Raw genomic sequence first — 6000 nt, forward strand, 5'->3', positions numbered from 1 at the left:
CTCAGGAAAGGATCCGGACTGGGACGGTTCTTTTATTTGCCTTCTTTAGGGGCTTCAGTTCTCCCTCCCTCTCACATGTACACACGCAGTTGTTCTCTGTCCCTCTTGGTGTGACAAGGGGACACATCAGAAATCCCTAATTCTCGACAAATGAAATAAAACTGAACCCCCCTACATTTGAGTTTTTGAAGATTTTGGCCTCTGGCCTTCCCTCCAGTGGGCTCCATTCTCTCTTCTTTCCCCCAAGCTCTCCTTTCCTTGGGCCTGACCACCCCGGAATGGGATCAGGGTGCCGGGGAAGGATGGGGTGGGGTGGAGGGAGGGGCGTGGAGGGCCGACCTGGGCCGGGGCCCCTAGCTCCAACAGTCTGGGTCCCGCTGCTGTGGCTGCTCGATGCGATGCTGCCACAGCCTCACTGGGAAGCCGAGGGCTGGAGCTTTTATGGAAGTTGGGTTGAGCAGAGGGGAAAGGCTGGGGGGGGGCGGGGAGGACGCAGCCCAGGTTCACGGGAAGGACACAACATTTTCTCTCCCATCGCCTTTATATTGGGCAGCGCCTCTGACCTCTCCCCCACCCCCATCTCCGACCCTCCCAAGCCAGCCCTGGCTCAGCCCCTGGTCTCCGGATAGGATGCCACCGCTTTAGTAGGGCAGGGGATTTCTAGCCCAGAGTAACGGGAGAGGCAAGGCGCATGAACGCCTGCTAGCGCATTGTATCTCTCTCCAATGGCTAAGTTAAAAGAAGACGGGGTGGAGGCGGCAAGGCCAGTCTTCCAAGGTCCTTCTCTCCAAGCACCAGGAGACCCCCACAGGTCACAAATCCCCTTGCCATGTAAGTAGTTAGCACGCGATCTGCTCAGGGCGAGGAGCACAGCAGTTTCAACTCTGTCTCTGTTTGCCATTCCATTTTTAGCTCAACTCCCAATCTTGCGGAGGGAAGGCGGGAAAACCAATCATGAACAGAGGGCTTCAGCTTGGGGAAAATGGAGTTTCTGTGCCGACTCGACTGACTCGTGTACCTGGGGAGTGAAGAAACTTGGCTCAGAAAGGAGAAGGTGGAGGGGGGAGTGAGCCTGGGGTGGAGGAAGGACTGGGGAACTTTATTTCTCTGAGGGTGTCTTGCTGCTGCTTGCATGAAGTTTCCTACAAAGTTTTCTCTGCAATCTGGGCATCAGCCCCTTTTTTTTTTCTCCATGCGTGGACTTAGCGGATTGCAGTTCACAGCTGCCTTCCCGCTGTTAGATGGATGTGTATGTGTGCATTTGGGTGAGTGGAACAGAAGATAAAACAAGGGGTTCTCCAGAGCTTGGGACCAGGGTACCCTCTGCTAGGCACCATTTGTCTGCTTGTCCAAGGTTAGGGAAGACAGACTCCGAAGGGGGCCCTCGAGATTGAGGGTGCTATGACGGGAAGAAGGGAGGAGCAGTGGCCTGGGGCAATTCCACCATCTTTTCCTCTGCGTTTTGCCCAGTCCTGGGGGAGCATGCTATTGCCCTCCCAGAGCCACTTCTTATAGTTTTCCACAGCTTCTACCTGGTACCCCACTTTCGGAGAGCTAATTCTGAGAACCTTCCCAAGCTTGGAAAAAGAGACCGAGGATTCCCCCAACTCCAGCGGCCACCAGAGCAGAGGGAATATTTATTACCTCTCTGGATATCATTATCTAAGAATACAATTTTATGCACTTCCTAATCTGTTAGCTTGATTTATCTGGATGGGCAGGAGCCCAAAATAAATATTTGGGGGATTTGGTAGGGGAAAAAGTCTTTGCCTCTGACCAATCTTTCTGACTGAACTGACCGCCCCCCCAACTTGGCCTGCTTTTTCTACATCCCGTACAGCTAGCCCCATTTAAATTTTTTCTCGCAGCTTGTGGCTGTCTGGAGTACGGAGTTTTAGTTGCCTCTTGGGAATTAAAAGTGGCCCGGTACACTGTTTGAACCGGAGACCTGAAGGGGTCCCTCAGCCGCCCTGAAACCCTCCAGCTCCGGACGTGCGGACCCCTTTTGGATTTGGGCAGCAGAGAGAAACCAAGGTCTGCCGGTCCGCCCTCCGGGTCCGGAGCCCCTTCTCAGACCCGGCACTGTCTCCACGCCTCAGGGTCTGTCTTCTCTTCTCTCTGGGGTCCGCTCAGTAGCTTCTTCAGCCACAGGGCCCACCCAGAAGCGCAGCCCACACCCCTGCAGACAGAGGCAAGGGCCTGGGCAGCTCCGTCTTGCTGCGCCCGGTTCCTGCAGACGCGCCTAGCGGACACGTTCCGAGGCAGGGAAGTCAAGGATGGGTGGGGGGGCTCTCCCATGTTTGAGGGTGAAAATAGAGGGAAGGAGTCTAATAAATGGAAAGGACTATTTTAAATTTCCAGCCCCCATCAGAGTTGCCAGACTTCCTAAGACGTAGGGTCCTCTCGGGTGTCTCCTGCCCGTCGTGATGGGGTAGGGGTGTCCCCTCTCCTCACTCCCCCTTCCTGCCCTGCCCTGCCCTGCCCTGCCCAGCCTCGGACACTGGGAGAGGGAAGCCTATTTGAACTTCCGGGGGCGAGCCTTAGGACGGAGCGTGGAGGAGGCCCTGCCCAAGAGTCCGACCCGGGGTTCCCGCGCCGGCCCCCCGCTGCCCAGGCGTTGGGTGCCAGGGAATGGGGCACAAAGCGGCCGCCGCCTGGGGGGGGTCCCCGCTCTCTCCTGGAGCGACCAGGGTCCCGAGGATGGCGGAGTGGGGCCAGCCCGGGCAGAAGGGACGCGCGAGAGGCCGGCGGCGGCCCGGCGCCCCCTCCGGGTTCCACGCCACGGCCGCTCCGGGCGCCGTGTCGCCTTCAGCTGGGTCACGACCCCGGGCTCGGCCCGCGGACAATAGGGCTCCGGGCGGGGGCCTCGGGCTGCGCGACCGGCCGAGCGGGTTCACTGCGCGGTGAACTCCGCGCCACCCCCGGGGCTCGCCCTTTAACAGCCCAGGCGCCCTTCTCTTTGCCCTATTCCGCCGTCAGTTGTTTTGTGGAAATTTGAGCACGCTCTCCATTGCTCCTCCACCCACCAGGACCCCACCGCGACCACCACCAGCTCGGATTCCATTTTCTTGAGAAATGAAAGCGTAGTTTTCTCCGAGTTACAAGAGCGGGGAAAGGGACCCTCTCAAGATTTTTGTGGGGACGCAGAGAGGAGAAGAATCCCAGGCCATCAAACCGACAAATGGTCCCCTCCATCCCAGGAATTCCAGGCCCGGAAGGGGTCCTCCCTGCACCTCCACCCCAAACCGGAGGAAGAATTTCTTCCCTCTTCCCTTGGCCTTTGTCTCAGGGTGCCAGAGGAGGGTCAGGGTTCTTACAAAAGCGGAGACCTGCTCTCAAATCTGATGGGCAGGGACAGGACTGGGTTATCCATGGGCGGGCGGGGGGCGGGGGGGTGTGAGTGGGGAGTGAGTAACTTGGGAGATGTCCCCCAACCACTTTGTTCTTGTTCCTCCATCCCTCTCCCCAACCCAGTGATTGCCTGGCCTCTGTCCCCTTGGGCAGTAGCCCAATGTTTGTAACTTTGGACATGTGGAGTCTTTCCACTCGGCTAGAATAGACTTTGGAAAATAAGGTTGCAGAATACGGTTGGTTCTAGCTGGAGGCAAAAAAGGCAGGCAGTTTGGGGAGAAGAGAAAATGGGGGAGGTATGGAATATTCCCCATGGACATTTGCTTCCTGTCTTTCCCCAGCTCCCCACCTCAGCCCTATCTTGCCCAGCCAAGCTCAAAGGTGAGATGGAGAGATGCACACCCCTCCCCCCCCACCCACTTGGGAACCTTTCTTCTTGGACTCCGTCTGACCATTTCGACCCATTTTAGAATGTGACTGCCTAGAGCCCTGCCTGTCTTTGCTTGGCTGTTTCGAGGTCTTTGCCTGGCATTTCTACTGCTTTCTGTGCTTCGTGTTTCCTCACATCCTTGCTCCTCTGCCCCTCTCATCCTGCAGCAATCCTCTGCGATGATCCCCAGCCCCAGTGCTCCTCCTAGAACTCCCCTCCAACTGAGAAAGCAGAGAAGAGGAACCAAAAGGCGGGGGCAGCAATCTGGGAGGGACAGCTGAGGTTCAAAGGTTCCTGGCTGAGCCTCCAGTACAGGCCACCTCAGGGGTGGAGTGGACGGGCCGCTCCAGAGCCAGCAGCAAATAGAACAAGATTGTACAGCTTGGGCAGATGTCGGTTTGGCCAACTCACCCGGATTCCCCTTTCTCTCCTCCACCAAAGAGGCTCCAATCCCCACCATACCTTTGTTCTCTTTCCTTTCCCCCCACCTCCCCCTCCTCTTCCGTTTGATCCTGCCTTTCCCCCTCAAATTATTTCTTTAGATCTGGAAGCATCTGTTCCTGCCTGCCCCTCCCCCTACACCCTCCTTTCCTCCTTTTCTGCCTCCCTCCACTTCTGGGAGTCAAAGAAGCCCCAAATGGAGGGCCTCTGGCATCTAGCCTGCTCTGTTTCCCCAGGGCCCAGAGACCTGTGAGGCCAACCCTTGAGAACCCTCCCCACCCCCACCCCCACCCCCAATTGCATTTCATTCTCCCAGCTGGAGAGGGCCCTGGAATTGCAGAGTTTGAGTCTTGGCCCCCAGGGACCAGTCTCTTGTCTCACTGGGACAGTTACCCATTAAATTCAGGTGAAGGCAAGGAATCTGAGGTCGATGGGTTTGGTGAAGAATGACTTAGGTAATTGCCCCAGTTCTCCGGGGGCTGTTTTGGGCTCCAGAGTTTGAACATATCTTCATATCTTGACCATAGAGGGGAGATGGCCTTGGCAGGGGAGCCTGCCCCTTCCCTTGATGGCAAAGTCGTTTTCTGAGCAATTAGAACTCCTCCCCAACCCCACCCAGAATTCCATGATCCTAGCTGAGGGGACCAAGACAGTGTCCACACTGTGCTCATTAGAGGGCTTCTTTTCTCTCTCTTCCAAAAAATAAATAAGAAACATATCCAAGGATACATGGTCTTCAAAGCTTAAGGAGAGGGTGGTAAACCCAGTCTGGGTAAACAATAGAATGTCTTTTCCTCTCTTAGTCAATCCAGTTCAGTCTGAGTCCAGATAATTCAGGCCAAGACTCTAGAACTCCGCCTGGTAGACCTGTCTTTAGCAAGAACGCACTTTCTATCCCAGAGCATCAGATCAGAATAATGCTGAGGTCCTTGCCCTAGTGCCCACAATTGAAAACTGGTAGATACGAATAAGTCCTCTCCTCCCTCCCTTTTCTCCAGCTCCATCCTGAGATTTAGCCCTGCCTGGCATCCTGCTCCCTCTTCTGTCCTTGAAGACCGGTGGTTGGCCAAGAGCCTCAGATTCATGCTCCCTGTGGCTCTGCCACTCAGTTTCCATGGCAATGAGAGGCAACTGAACTACTCCCCCCTACCCTTCAACTGGTTGGATAGGCCGCTATCCGCCAGGATGTTCTCTGGGGGAACCTGACCAAAGAAAGATACAGGAGACAGGAGTCTGTATTTTGTTATGGCATCTTTGCTAATTAGTCAGGATGGAAGAGGGAAGACTGGGGAGAGAGTCCCTCCCTCCAGCCTATAATTTCACAGTCTTTTCTCTCTGCACACATGTTTACCTAGGAACACACCCTCAAAACACACATGACAGATTTATGCTAGGACCTCAATACATTTGCTTCTTCTGTTCATATCTGCATGGGGAGGTGACTTTGCTGAAGGCACCCGCGCACGTCTGTATGTGTGCATGCGTGCACGTGCGTGTGAGTAGACGTAATGTGTGACAGAAAATAACATCCCAGCTAGAGCTCCTGTGAAGTAGGCTCTTCGACTTATCACTAATGTCCCTGTTAACAGAGGCTTCTGCTGTCCCCTCTTTCCCACACGCTGCTCTCCAAGGCTCACCCCTTCACCAAAGACTATGCGGCCTGAGGTCGCACCCTTGATCCTGCAACTTGGCTCCTTAGGCCCGGGCTGGCTGTAGAGGAAGGAGGCAGAGTCCGAGGCTTCTGGCAGATCAGATTCCTCACGTAATACATTCACTTT

This window comes from Ailuropoda melanoleuca, chromosome 16 (genome assembly GCF_002007445.2).
Source record: "Ailuropoda melanoleuca isolate Jingjing chromosome 16, ASM200744v2, whole genome shotgun sequence".
Classification (NCBI taxonomy): Eukaryota; Metazoa; Chordata; class Mammalia; order Carnivora; family Ursidae; genus Ailuropoda; species Ailuropoda melanoleuca.